At 45.7% G+C, this 15126-nt stretch overlaps 2 protein-coding genes across 2 annotated transcripts in view; both read left to right on the forward strand.

Moving 5' to 3' along the window:
- The first annotated feature begins 12425 nt into the window (after window positions 1–12425).
- The window catches only part of LOC132761699 (zinc finger protein 420-like), a 29083-nt gene continuing 26382 nt past the window's right edge, over window positions 12426–15126 (forward strand). The window contains exon 1 of the mRNA XM_067472424.1: window positions 12426–12482. The gene's annotated coding sequence lies outside the window, so the exon portion shown is untranslated. The remainder of the gene's footprint in view (window positions 12483–15126) is intronic.
- LOC132761698 (zinc finger protein 135-like) overlaps window positions 12428–15126 on the forward strand; it is a 40567-nt gene continuing 37868 nt past the window's right edge. The window contains exon 1 of the mRNA XM_067472642.1: window positions 12428–12482. The gene's annotated coding sequence lies outside the window, so the exon portion shown is untranslated. The remainder of the gene's footprint in view (window positions 12483–15126) is intronic.

Raw genomic sequence — 15126 nt, forward strand, 5'->3', positions numbered from 1 at the left:
CAAACCCCAGTGAGGTATAGACTGCTTTGGAGTCCCTAGTCTCTTCTGGAGGGGTTTGAGCTGAGGTTGGATGGCTGTCTGTTGGGAGGGCTTTGACTGCCTGCTTGCTGGCTGAAGGAGGTTGGACTGGATGCCCTTTGAGATCTCTTCAAACCCCAGTGAGATATAGACTTCTTTGGAGTCTCTCTTCTGGAGGGGTTTGAGCTGAGGTTGGATGGCTGTCTGTTGGGAGGGCTTTGACTGTGCCTGCTTGCTGGCTGAAGGAGGTTGGACTGGATGCCCTTTGAGGGTCTCTTCAAACCCCAGTGAGATATAGACTGCTTTGGAGTCTCTAGTCTCTTCTGGAGGGGTTTGTTCTGAGATTGGATGGCTGTCTATTGGGAGGGCTTTGACTGTGCCTGCTTCTTGGCTGAAGGAGGTTGGACTGGATGCCCTTTGAGGGTCTCTTCAAACCCCAGTGAGATATAGACTGCTTTGGAGTCTCTAGTCTCTTCTGGAGGGGTTTGATCTGAGATTGGATGGCTGTCTGTTGGGAGGGCTTTGACTGTGCCTGCATCTTGGCTGAAGGAGGTTGGACTGGATGCCCTTTGAGGGTCTCTTCAAACCCCAGTGAGATATAGACTGCTTTGGAGTCTCTAGTCTCCTCTGGAGGGGTTTGAGCTGAGGTTGGATGGCTGTCTGTTGGGAGGGCTTTGACTGTGCCTGCTTCTTGGCTGAAGGAGGTTGGACTGGATGTCCTTTGAGGGTCTCTTCAAACCCCAGTGAGGTATAGACTCCTTTGGCGTCTCTAGTCTCCGCTGGAGGGGTTTGAGCTGAGGTTGGATGGCTGTCTGTTGGGAGGGCTTTGACTGTGCCTGCATCTTGGCTGAAGGAGGTTGGACTGGATGCCCTTTGAGGGTCTCTTCAAACCCCAGTGAGGTATAGACTCCTTTGGCTTCTCTAGTCTCCGCTGGAGGGGTTTGAGCTGAGGTTGGATGGCTGTCTGTTGGGAGGGCTTTGACTGTGCCTGCTTCTTGGCTGAAGGAGGTTGGACTGGATGTCCTTTGAGGGTCTCTTCAAATCCCAGTGAGATATAGACTGCTTTGGAGTCTCTAGTCTCTTCTGGAGGGGGTTGAGCTGAGGTTGGATGGCTGTCTGTTGGGAGGGCTTTGACTGTGCCTGCTTGCTGGCTGAAGGAGGTTGGACTGGATGCCCTTTGAGGGTCTCTTCAAACCCCAGTGAGATATAGACTGCTTTGGAGTCTCTAGTCTCCTCTGGAGGGGTTTGAGCTGAGGTTGGATGGCTGTCTGTTGGAAGGGCTTTGACTGTGCCTGCTTCCTGGCTGAAGGAGGTTGGACTGGATGCCCTTTGAGGGTCTCTTCCAGTGCAGGCAGGGGGTGGGAACAACCATTTTTCATGTGGCATGCCTGTGGATTACTGCCAACACACCAGTATGTTGTGGCACACAGTTTGGAAAGCTCCCACACAAGAATGACTGATTGAAATCCACAAACAATCAGAGATGGGCAAAGTGACTCTGCCGATTAAAAATACATCTTTGAGTAACTTCAAGAAAGATTGGGAATTCTTTATCACTTGTTCGCAACAGCAACAACAGGGGCAAATATTAGAATCATAGAATCCTAGAGTTGGAAGAGTCCTCCTGGGCCATCCAGTCCAACCCCATTCTGTCAAGAAGCAGGAATATTGCATTCAAATCACCCCTGACAAATGGCCATCCAGCCTCTGCTTAAAAGCTTCCAAAGAAGGAGCCTCCACCACACTCCGGGGAAGGCAGAGAGTTCCACTGCTGAACGGCTCTCACAGTCAGGAAGTTCTTCCTAATGTTCAGATGGAATCTCCTCTCTTGTAGTTTGAAGCCATTGTTCCGCGTCCTAGTCTCCAAGGAAGCAGAAAACAAGCTTGCTCCCTCCTCCTCCCTGTGGCTTCCTCTCACATATTTATACATGGCTATCATATCTCCTCTCAGCCTTCTCTTCTTCAGGCTAAACATGCCCAGTTCCCTAAGCCGCTCCTCATAGGGCTTGTTCTCCAGACCCTTGATCATTTTAGTCGCCCTCCTCTGGACACATTCCAGCTTGTCAATATCTCTCTTGAATTGAATTGAAATATCCAGGTCTGTCTGTTTATTTGTTAGTGCACTTTGCCCCCCCCCCCCCCCAACCGATTTATTATTGTAGTTTGTTGTGGTGGCCACTCAGTGAACTGTACAATTTATCATCATATATTACTAGCTTGGGTACCCAGCAATTTATTTATTTATAACTTTTATATCCCGATCTTCTCAACCTCCGTAGAGGGACTCAGATCGGCTTACAGCAAGGATTCAATGCTAATGTTGTTGTTCATTCGTTCAGTCGTCTCCGACTCTTCGTGACCTCATGGACCAGCCCACGCCAGAGCTCCCTGTCGGCCGTCACCACCCCCAGCTCGTTCAAGGTCAGTCCAGTCACTTCAAGGATGCCATCCATCCATCTTGCCCTTGGTCGGCCCCTCTTCCTTTTGCCTTCCACTTTCCCCAGCATAATTGTCTTCTCTAGGCTTTGCTGTCTCCTCATGATGTGGCCAAAGGACTTCAACTTTGTCTCTAGTCTCCTTCCCTCCAGTGAGCAGTCGGGCTTTCTTTCCTGGAGGATGGACTGGTTGGATCTTCTCGCAGTCCAAGGCACTCTCAGCACTTTCCTCCAACATCACAGCTCAAAAGCATCGATCTTCCTTTGCTCAGCCTTCCCTAAGGTCCAGCTCTCACATCCGTAGGTGACTACAGGGAAGACCATGGCTTGGACTAGGCAATGGATCTTGGTTGCCAGTCTGATGTCTCTACTCTTTATTATTTATTATCAATGCTAATAGTACAATCTAAAAACATCATATAATAACAAGTTAAAATACATATAGATTAAAATTGGGGGACAATGCCTGGCTCGAGAGCAGTACGTGTGAAAAAGATCTTGGAGTCCTCGTGGACAACAAGTTAAACATGAGCCAGGAATGTGATGTGGCGGCAAAAAAAGCCAATGGGATGTTGGCCTGCATCAAGAGGAGCATAGTGTCTAGATCTAGGGAAGTCATGCTCCCCATGCTCTATTCCACTTTGGTTAGACCACACCTGGAATATTGTGTCCAATTCTGGGCACCACAATTCAAGAGAGATATTGACAAGCTGGAATGTGTGCAGAGGAGGGCGACTCAAATGATCAAGGGTCTGGAGAACAAGCCCTATGAGGAGCGGCTTAAGGAGCTGAGCATGTTTAGCCTGAAGAAGAAAAGGCTGAGAGGAGATATGATGAGGGCCATGTATAAATATGTGAGAGGAAGCCACAGGGAGAAGGAGAAAGCAAGCTTCTTTTCTGCTTCCTTGGAGACTAGGACGCAATGGAACAATGGCTTCAAACTACAAGAGAGGAGATTCCATCTGAGCATGAGGAAGAACTTCCTGACTGTGAGAGCCATTCAGCAGTGGAACTCTCTGCCCCGGAGTGTGGTGGAGGCTCCTTCTTTGGAAGCTTTTAAGCAGAGGCTGGATGGCCATCTGTCAGGGGTGATTTGAATGCAATATTCCTGCTTCTTGGCAGAATGGGGTTGGACTGGATGGCCCACGAGGTCTCTTCCAACTCTTTGATTCTATGATTCTATGAAAATTACAAATAAGCCAAATTGCCAAGATAAAATCATGTCCGTATGTGTGGTCGATAACTTTGTTCTGAAGCCGGTTTCAACCATTACTCTGGGAATGCTTCCTTCCATAGCCAGGATTTCACCAGCCTCCTGAAGGTCAGGAGGGAGGGGGCAGATCTGATGTCAATCAGGAGACAGTTCCATAGCCGAGGGGCCACCACAGAAAAGGCCCTGTCTCTCGTTCCCGCCAGACGCGATTGCGAAAGTGGCGGGACCGAGAGCAGGGCACCACCAGAAGATTAATTAATTTTCTTGATGGTTCATAGGGGAGAATACATTCGGACAGGTAAACCGGGCCAGAACCGTATAGGGTTTTGTAGGTTAACACCAGCACTTTGAATTGTGCGCAGAAGCTAATTGGCAGCCAGTGGAGCTGGCACAACAAAGGAGTTGTGCGCTCCCCGTAACCAGCTCCCATTAGTAATCTGGCTGCCGAATGTTGGACTAATTGCAGCTTCTGGGCAGTCTTCAGAGGCAAACCCACATACAGAGCGTTGCAGTAGTCAATACTGGATGTAACCAGAGCGTGGACCATTGTGGCCAAGTCAGACTTCCCAAGATACGGGCGCAGCTGGCGCACGAGCTTTAACGCCCGGGTTATTTGAAAAAGGCGTTGTTAATTTTGGTGTGTTAGGTAATATCATTAGATTACTGTATATACTCAAGTATAAGCCTAGTTTTTCAGTCCTTCTTTTAGGCGGAAAAGGTCTCCCTCGGCTTATTCTCGAGTCAAGGTTATTTATTATTTTACTTTGTTGTTATTATTACATTTATTTTATTATTGTTATTTTTTACATTTATTATTTTACTCTATTATTGTTATTGTTACATTTATTATTTTACTCTATTATTACATTTATTATTTTACACTATTATTATTATTTTACTCTATTATTATTGGAAGGATATGTAAGCATATTTACATTATAGAAGGTTAGAATAATGGTTTAATCAGAGTTGGACAGTCTTATCTTGAATTACAGTTTTATGTAAATATTCAAAAACATTTAATCTACCGATGCCTAAATTAATATAATTTTATTGGTATCTATTTTTATTTTGAAATTTGCCAGTAGCATCTGCATTTCCCACCTTCATCTTATACTCAAGTCAATACGCTTTCCCAGTTTTTTGTGCTAAAATTAGGTGCCTCGGCTTATATTCGGGTCGGCTTATACTCGAGTATATACGGTAATTAATAACACTATTTATTAGAAAAGGGCAGTCCTTAATTTGTTTTTTTTAAAGAATTCTCCCATTAGAAAAAACATATCAATGTGGGAGAACTGCAATTCCCAGAATCGTGGGTCAGTCCTTCCCAAACCATGCCTGTATGCACAGCTAGCCATGTTGCATCTGTGTGCCAAGTTTGGTCCAGATCCGTCGTTGGCTGGGTTCAGTACTCTCTGAATAAGGATGAACTACAGCTCCCATATGCCAAGGGCAGTTACCACGAATCCATGCCAGTATTTACAGTTGGCCACCATGGGTCTGTGTGCTAAATTGTCCAGGTCCACTATCGAAGGAGGTCAGAGTGCTCTGCCTTGATGCAGGATGAACTACAACTTCCATCCTGTAGAGTCAGTCCTCCAAACCTCTCCAGTCTGTTCAGTTGCTGGTCCATTCCTCACTGTTCGCTGTGTGCCATAGGAAAGGGTTAAGGGAGTGGCAGTGGGCGGGGTCATGCGAATTCCACCCAAGGAACCCTGAGATGCTTCAATGTATTGTCGAAGGCTTTCATGGCTGGAATCACTAGGTTCTTGTGGGTTTTTTCGGGCTATATGGCCATGTTCTAGAGGCATTTCTCCTGACGTTTCGCCTGCATCTATGGCAAGCATCCTCAGAGGTCCACTATTGAAGGAGGTCAGAGTGCTCTGAGGATGCTTGCCATAGATGCAGGCGAAACGTCAGGAGAAATGCCTCTAGAACATGGCCATATAGCCCGAAAAAACCCACAAGAATCCTGAGATGCTTGTCTGTGGTGGAGGAAATGTGTCAAATGTGTTTACAGTTGGCCACCACAATTGTGTCACCACAATTCAAGAGAGATATTGACAAGCTGGAATGTGTCCAGAGGAGAGCGACTAAAATGATAAAAGGTCTGGAGAACAAGCCCTATGAGAAGCGGCTTAAGGAGCTGGGAATGTTTAGGCTGAAGAAGAGAAGGCTGAGGGGAGATATGAGAGCCATGTATAAATATGTGAGAGGAAGCCACAGGGAGGAGGAGGGAGGAAGCTTGTTTTCTGCTTCCCTGGAGACTAGGACGCAATGGATCAATGGCTTCAAACTACAAGAAAGGAGATTCCATCTGAACACGAGGAAGAACTTCCTGACTGTGAGAGCCGTTCAGCAGTGGAACTCTCTGCACCGGAGTGTGGTGGAGGCTCCTTCTTTGGAAGTTTTTAAGCAGAGGCTGGATGGCCATCTGTCAGGGGTGCTTTGAATGCAATATTCCTGCTTCTTGGCAGAATGGGGTTGGACTGGATGGCCCAGGAGGTGTCTTCCAACTCTGGGTTTGATTTTAATGCTTCAGTTATCTATATAAATAAAAATGTCATGTTCGTTTGTGATACCATCAGAACTCAAAAACCACTGGGGGAATTGACACCAAATTTGAACACAAGACACCTAACAACCCAATGTATGTCCTCCACTCAAAAACATTGATTTTGTCGTATTGTCGAAGGCTTTCATGGCCGGAATCACTCAGTTCTTGTGGGTTTTTTCGGGCTATATGGCCATGTTCTAGAGGCATATATAAACCCCTTTTTCCCCAGCTCCAGCAGACCTCACCTCTGAGGAAGCTTGCCATAGATGCAGGCGAAACGTCAGGAGAAATGCCTCTAGAACATGGCCATATAGCCCGAAAAAACCCACAAGAACTGATTGATTTTGTCATTTGGGAATTGTCATTGCTGGGATTTATAGTTTACCTACAATCAAAGAGCATTCTGAACTCCACCAATGATGGAATTGGGCCAAACTTAGCACACAGGGCTCCCATGACCAACAGAAAAAACTGGAAAGGTTTGGTGGACATTGGCCTTGAGTTTGGGAATTGTAGTTCACCCACATCCAGAGAGCACTGTGGACTCAAACAATGATGGATCTGGACCAAACTTGGCACAAATATTCCATATGCCCAAATATGAACACAGATGGAGTTTAAGGGACATAGACCTTGACATTTGGGAGTTGTAGTTACTGGGATTTATAGTTCACCTACAATCAAAGAGCATTCTGAACTCCACCAATGATGGAATTGAACCAACCATGGCATACAGAACTTCCATGACCAACAGAACACACTGGAATGGTTTGGTGGGCATTGACCTTGAGTTTGGGAGTTGTACTTCACCCACATCCAGAGAGCACTGTGGACTCAAACAATGATGGATCTGGACCAAACTTGACACAAAAATTCTATATGCCTAAATATGAACACAGATGGGAGTTTGGACGAAACAGACCTTGACATTTGGGATTTGTAGTTACTGGGATTTACAGTTCACTACAATTAAAGAGCATTCTGAAACCCACAAACGACAGAAATGGGGCACACTTCCCACACAGAACCCCCATGACCAACAGAAAATACTGAAGGCCATCCAGTCCAACTCCCTCCACCAGGGCAAGAAAACGTAATCAAAGCCCTTCTGACAAAGAGCCATCCAGCCATAGATTAGATAGATAGAAATGATTCACACAGAGAGAGATATAGTATAGATTTGAAACAGACCCCTAAAGAAGGACAATTTCCATGTTGCATGTTCCAGAGTAGGCAAACCAGACACTCTCCACATCAACACTGACAAAAAAACAACAAGAAATACTGTTTACTCATTGGTGGAGTTCAGAATGCTCTTTGATTGTAGGTGAACTATAAATTCCAGCAACTACAACTCCCAAATGTCAAGGTCTATTTCCCTTAAACTCCATCTGTGTTCATATTTGGGCATATGGAATATTTGTGCCAAGTTTGGTCCAGATCCATCATTGTTTGAATCCACAGTGCTCTCTGGATGTGGGTGAACTACAATTCCCAAACTCAAGGTCAATGTCCACCAAACCCTTCCAGTTTTTTCTGTTGGTCATGGAAGTCCTGTATCCTATGTTTGGTCCCATTCTATCATTGGTGGAGTTCAGAATGCTCTTTGATTGTAGGTAAACTATAAATCCCAGCAACTACCATTCCCAAATGACAAAATCAATTTTTTGAGTGGTGGACATTCATTGGGTTGTTAGGTGTCTTGTCTTCAAATTTGGTGTCAATTCCCCCAGTGGTTTTTGAGCTCTGAATATATCACAAACGAACATGACATTTTTATTTATATAGATTACACTAGCCGTCCCCTGCCACCCGTTGCTGTGGTCCACATGGGGTTTCTTTGTGGGAGGTTTGGCCCAATGTTATCGTTGGTGGGGTTCACAATGCTCTGTGATTGTAGGTGAACTATAAATCCTAGCAACTACAACTCCCAAATGTCAAGATTCTATTTTCCCCAAACTCCACCAGTGTTCACATTTGGGCATATTGAGTATTCATGTAGAGTTTGGTCTAGATCCACCATTGTGTGAGTCCACAGTGATCTCTGGATGTAGGTGAACTACAACTCCAAAACCAAAGGACACTGCCCAACAAACCCTTCCAGTATTTTTTATTAGTCATGGGAGAACTGTGAGTCAAGTTTGGTTCAATTCCATCATTGGTGGGGTTCAGAATGTTCTTTGATTGTAGGTGAACTATAAATCCCAGCAACTACAACTCCCAAATGACAAAAATAATTTTTTTGAGTGAAGGACATACATTGGGTTGTTAGGTGTCCAAATTTGGTGTCAATTCGTCCAGTGGTTTCTGAGTTTTGTTAATCCCACAAACGAACATTACATTTTTATTTATATAGATTATAATATCAATATTATATGTGTATACAATATATTATGTTACTAGCCGTACCCTGCCACGCGTTGCTGTGGCCTATAGTAAATCTTTTCAAAGTAGAGGTAGATATCTGGCGTATTATGAAAGAGAGGTACCTACCTATTCCTTCCCCCTTTTTCTCCCCCTTTCTCTCCTTTCTTCCTTCTCTACCTCTTTCTTTCTTTCTTTCTTTCCTTCTTTCGCTCCTTGGTTTCATCCTTCTCTCTTTCCTTCTTCCCTCCCCTTTTCTTCCTTTGCCTCCTTTCTTCCCTCCATGTTTCCTTCCTTCTTTCATTTTTTATTTCCTTCTCTCCTTCCTTCTTTACCTCTTTCCTGCCTTTTCTTCCTTTTATTTTTCTTTCCTTTCTACTTTCTCTTCTTCCTTCCTTCCTTCCTTCGGTACCTCTTTCTTTCTTGCCTTCCCTCCTTCCTTTCTTCCTTCCCAATGTTTATCAAACCCTTCTCGTGCTTTCTGTTGGTCATGGGAGTCCTGTGTGCTACGTTTGGTTTAATTCCGTTGTTGGTGGAGTTCAGAATGCTTTGATTATAGGTAAACTATAAATCCCAGCACCTACAACGGAGGGGGTGGGAGGAGGAGGAGGAGTGCAGGGGCGGGGCCTCAGTGTCTGTGGGCGGGGCTTCGGCGGAGGGGGGAGGAGGAGGAGTGCAGGGGCGGGGCCTCAGTGGCTGTGGGCGGGGCTTCGGCAGAGGGGGGAGGGAGGTGCGGAGGGTGCGTTGGCCGTTTGGCCATGTGTGCGCGCCGGGGACTTTGCGCTATTGCGCATGCTCAGTTGTTTTGTCCTTTTGTGAGTGTGTTGTTGTGTTGTTTTTTATTTTGATTCGATATGTTTGTACCTTGTAGGTTGAGATATGTGCATGGGAATTTTGGTTAATTTTTGTTGGGGTTTTTTTTGAGTTTTGCTGTCCCGTTGAACGCCCCTTACAGATTTATAGATATAGATTAGCACAGCAGAATATTAGTATTATGTATGACTATATTGTTGCTGCAGGAAGGGGACATGGTGGAACTCTGTCTTCCTGGCTCCCCTTCTTCACTCTGTACAAGTTGTTATTGTGATTGCTCTGAATGCTATTGTGGGGCCTGTGCAGCCTGGGAGTCTCTGGGCATTGGAGCTGCTTGAACATTGATTGATTGATTGATTTACAGTATTTATATTCTGCCCTTCTCACCCCACAGGGGACTCAGGGCGGATTACAATGTACACATACATGGCAAACATTCAATGCCAAAGACACACAACACATATAGACAGACAGTCAGGGGCGGCTCAACCATTACGCAAAGTAAGCATTCGCGGTATAGGTATAATGCAAATTGAACCACATTGAACTGGATTATATGAGTCTACACTGCATTTAATCCAGTTCAATTTGCATTCTGAAACTGGGTTATATGTAGATGGGACTTGAGAGCAGGGGCGGCTCAACCCATTACGCAAAGTAAGCATTCGCGGTATAGTTGATTTTGCCCAGGGGCGCTCTTGGGGGAAAATAGACCTTGACATATGCGAGTTGTAGTTACTGGGATGTATAGTTCACCTACAATCAAAGAGCATCCTGAACTCCACCAATGATGGAATTGAACCAAATATGGCACTCAGAACTCCCACGACGAACAGAAAATATATATCAGTGATTGGTTGGGGGGGGGGGGGGGGGCAAAATACTGTTTGGTTTACCATTGAAAATGCTAATGGGAGCCCGCGGTGGCGCAGTGGGTTAAAGCACTGAGCTGCTGAGCTTGTTGATCGAAAGGTCACAGGTTCGATTCCGGGGAGCGGCGTGAGCTTCCGCTGTGAGCCCTAGCTTCTGCCAACCTAGCAGTTCAAAAACATGCAAATGTGAGTAGATCAATAGGTACCGCTCCAGCGGGAAGGTAACGGCGCTCCATGCAGTCATGCTGGCCACATGACCTTGGAGGTGTCTATGGACAACGCTGGCTCTTCGGCTTAGAAATGGAGATGAGCACCACACCCCAGAGTCAGACATGACTGGACTTCATGTCAGGAGAAAACCTTTACCTTACCATTGAAGATTACCTAGGGCCGCCTCTGCAGACAGTCAGAGGCTATTTAACTTTTTCTGGCCGCCAGGGGAGCTGTCGCTTTCATCGTCCATCTATGACACTGATGAAGTACTTCGGCATTCCCCGCATGCTTTTTGCTGGAGTCTTTTTTAAGGCCTAGTAAATTTTGTTAAGTTAGCCTCCCCGCACATAGGTGGTACCTAATTTTCTTACTTGACAGATGCAACTGTCCTTCGGGTTGCAAAGGTCGACAACAAGCTACACAATTGGTCGGAAGCTCACTCCGACCCGGGCTGGCTTCGAACTCATGACCTTGTGGTCAGAAGTGATCTTAATGCAGCTGACACTCAAGACAGCTGTGCCACAAACCTGGTACATTACAGTGGTCTGCACATGGTCTGCAGCCAAGAAAGCCTGGCAGCACTTTTATTTGTTGTGTCAGAGCAACCAGTCTATTATATTATATTTCTAACAGAACAAAGCAAACAAACAGACAAATACAAAACTTGTGAGTTTGGTAGTTGATTAAATGTCCTTTGACCAGTATCTGGCCACTTGGAGTGCCTCTGGTGTTGCCACAAGAAGGTCCTCCATGGTGCATGTGGCAGGGCTCAGGCTGCATTGCAGCAGGTGGTCAGTGGTTTGCTCTTCTCCACGCTCGCATGTCGAGGATTCCACTTTGTGGCCCCATTTCTCTGCATCTTGTGGTGCCGGAGCGCAGTCTGTTCAGCGCCTTCCAAGTCGCCCCGTCTTCTGTGTGCCCAGGAGGGAGTCTCTCATCTGGTATCAGCCATTGGTTGAGGTTCTGGGTTTGAGCTTGCCACTTTTGGACTCTTGCTTGCTGGGGTGTTCCAGCAAGTGTCTCTGTAGATCTTAGAAAATTATTTCTAGATTTAAGTTGTTGACGTGCTGGCTGATGCCCAAACAGGGGATGAGCTGGAGATGTCTTTGCCATGGCAGCCCTTGAGAAGGAAGAAGAAAAGCCAACAATGTGATGTGGCGGCAAAAAAAGCCAATGGGATTTTGGCCTGCATCAATAGGAGCATAGTGTCTAGATCTAGGGAAGTAATGCTCCCCATGCTCTATTCTGCTTTGGTTAGACCACATCTGGAATATTGTGTCCAATTCTGGGCACCACAATTCAAGAGAGATATTGACAAGCTGGAATGTGTCCAGAGGAGGGCTACTAAAATGATCAAAGGTCTGGATAACAAGCCCTATGAGGAGCGGCTTAAGGAGCTGGGCATGTTTAGCCTGAAGAAGAGAAGGCTGAGAGGAGATATGATAGCCATGTATAAATACATGAGAGGAAGTTATATAGAGGAGGGAGCAAGCTTGTTTTCTGCTTCCCTGGAGACTAGGACGCAATGGAACAATGGCTTCAAACTACAAGAGAGGAGATTCCATCTGAACATGAGGAAGAACTTCCTGACTGTGAGAGCCGTTCAGCAGTGGAACTCTCTGCCCCAGAGTGTGGTGGAGGCTCCTTCTTTGGAAGCTTTTAAGCAGAGGCTGGATGGCCATCTGTCAGGGGTGATTTGAATGCAATATTCCTGCTTCTTGGCAGAATGGGGTTGGACTGGATGATGGCCCACGAGGTCTCTTCCAACTCTAGGATTCTAGGATTCTAAGAGAAGCCCAGAGTGGGAGGGAGAGCCAAAGGCCATCCAGCCCCGCCCCCTTTTACAAGCAGGCCCCGCCCCTTTTGTGAGCCTCCCCCGTGGCCACGCCCACTTTGCGGCAGAGACACGTCGACGTCCCCCAGGCCACGCCCCCTTCGTCGCCGCCATTTCAGTGAGGAAGTAAACAAGGAAGGAGGGCAAGAAGAAGAAGAAGGTGAGAATTTTGGAGTCTCTTTCCCCCTCTTTGCCTCTGTTTTCCATCCGGGACCCATTTCGGACTCTTCTAGCTGGCTGAGAAGGGCCAGGGATTCCTCCCCTGCCTCAGGCAGATCAAAAGGCAAGGAGGGAGGCCTTCCTTTCCCAACTCAGCCGCGGCCTGCTCTTTCCTGAGGGATTCCTCCCTGGAGGCCAGGCCTTGAGAGAGAGAGGGGGGGGCATTCCCTTCTGGAGTCTCCTTACTGAGCCTGCATTCAGCTTCCCACCCTGTTTTCAGCCTGAATATTAAATACTCTTGTCTCTTGTGTTTTAATCTCTGTTCCATGTATTATTTTAATTATGTATTTTATAGAAATAGGTTTTTATATCTTACTAGCGTTGCTGTGGCCCACACGGGGGTTCTGTGTGGGAGGTTTGGCCCAATTCCATCGTTGGTGGGGTTCAGAATGCTCTGTGATTGTAGGTGAACTATAAATCCCAGCAACTACAAATCCCAAATGTCAAGGTCTATTTCCCCCAAACTCCACCAGTGTTCACATTTGGGCATATTGAGTATTCGTGTAGATTTTGGTCCAGATCCATCATTGTTTGAGTCCACAGTGCTCTCTGGATGTAGGTGAACTACAAGTCCAAAACCAAAGGACACTGCCCACCAAACCCTTCCAGTATTTTCTGTTGGTCATGGGAGAACTGTGTTCCAAGTTTGGTTCAATTGCATCGTTGGTGGAGTTCAGAATGCTCTTTGATTGTAGGTGAACTATAAATCCCAGTAACTACAAATCCCTAATATCAAGGTCTATTTCCTCCAAACCCTATCTGTGTTCATATTTAGGCATATGGAATTTTTGTGTCAAGTTTGGTCCAGATCCATCATTGTTTGAGTCCACAGTGCTCTCTGGATGTAGGTGAACTACAACTCCCAGACTCAAGGTCAATGCCCACCAAACCCTTCCAGTATTTTCTGTTGGTCATGGGAGAACTGTGTGTCAAGTTTGGTTCAATTCCATTGTTGGTGGAGTTCAGAATGCTCTTTGGTTGTAGGTGAGCTATAAATCCCAGCAACTACAACTCCCAAATGACAAAATCATAATTTTTGAGTGATGGTCACTCCTTGCGTTGTGAGACATTTTGTTGCCAAATTTGGTGTGATTTCATTCATTGGTTCTTTTGTTTTTAAGGCACTCATTATGCATCTATGTATTTTATATACATAGATTATGTGTTTACTTCATTTACATTCTGTCACTACAATTCCAAAACAAAAAGGTCAATACCCACCAAAACCTTCCAGTATTTTCTGTGTTCCATGTTTGGTTCAATTCCATTGTTGATGGGGTTCAGAATGCTCTTTGATTGTAGGTGAACTACAAATCCCAACAACTACAACTCCCAAATGTCAGGATTCTATTCTCCCCAAACTTCACCAGTGTTCACATTTGGGCATATCGTTTATTCGTGTAGAGTTTGGTCCAGATCCATCAGTGTTTGAGTCCACAGTGATCTCTAGATGTAGGTGAACTACAACTCCAAAACCAAAGGACACTCCCCTCCAAACCCTTCCAGTATTTTCTGTTGGCCATGGGAGAACTGTGTGTCAAGTTTGGTTCAATTCCATCGTTGGTGGAGTTCAGAATGCTCTATAGTAGGTGAACTATAAATCCCAACAACTACAACTCCCAAATAACAAAATTGATTTTTTTTTGAGTGAAGGGCATACATTGGGTTGTTAGGTGTCTTGGTGTCAATTTGTCCAGTGGTTTTTGAGTTCTGTTAATCCCACAAACGAACATTACATTTTTATTTCTATAGATATTTTATAGAAATACGTTTTAATATGTTTTTTTTTGTTTGTGGAATTTTTGTAATGTTTATAATGTGTTTCAATTATGTATTGTCGAAGGCTTTCCTGGGTGGTTGTCTGGCCATGTTCCAGAAGCATTCTCTCCTGACGTTTTGCCCACATCGTTGCAAGGCATCCTCAGAGGTTGTGAGGTCTGTTGAAAAATAGGCAACTGATTATGTATTTTCGAAGGCTTTCCTGGCCAGAATCATTAGGTTCTGTGTTTCCTAGGCTGTTTAGCTATGTTTCAGAAGCATTCTCTCCTGATGTTTTGCTCACATCGATGGCAGGCATCCTCAGAGGTTGTGAGGTCTGTTGGAAACTAGGCAAGTGATTATGTATTGTCGAAGGCTTTCCTGGCCAGAATCACTAGGTTGTTGTGTGTTTTCTGGGCCGTCTGGCCATGTCCTAGTAGCATTCTCTCCTGACGTTTTGCCCACATCGTTGCAAGGCATCCACAGAGGTTGTGAGGTCTGTTGGAAACTAGGCAAGTGATTATGTATTGTCGAAGGCTTTCCTGGCCGAAATCACTGGGTTTTTGTGTGTTTTCTGGGCTGTCTGGCCACATTCCAGAAGCATTCTCTCCTGATGTTTTGCCCACGTTGATGACAGGCATCCTCAGAGATTGTGAGGTCTGTTGGAAATTAGGCAAGTGATTATGTATTGTTGAAGGCTTTCCTGGCCGGAATCACTAGGTTGTTGTGTGTTTTCCGGGCTTTCTGGCCACGTTCCAGAAGCATTCTCTCCGGACGCTTCGCCTGGATGGTTGGATGGTCATCTGTTGGGGGTGCATCTATGGCAG

This window comes from Anolis sagrei, chromosome 1 (assembly GCF_037176765.1).
Source record: "Anolis sagrei isolate rAnoSag1 chromosome 1, rAnoSag1.mat, whole genome shotgun sequence".
In the NCBI taxonomy this organism is placed as follows: domain Eukaryota; kingdom Metazoa; phylum Chordata; class Lepidosauria; order Squamata; family Dactyloidae; genus Anolis; species Anolis sagrei.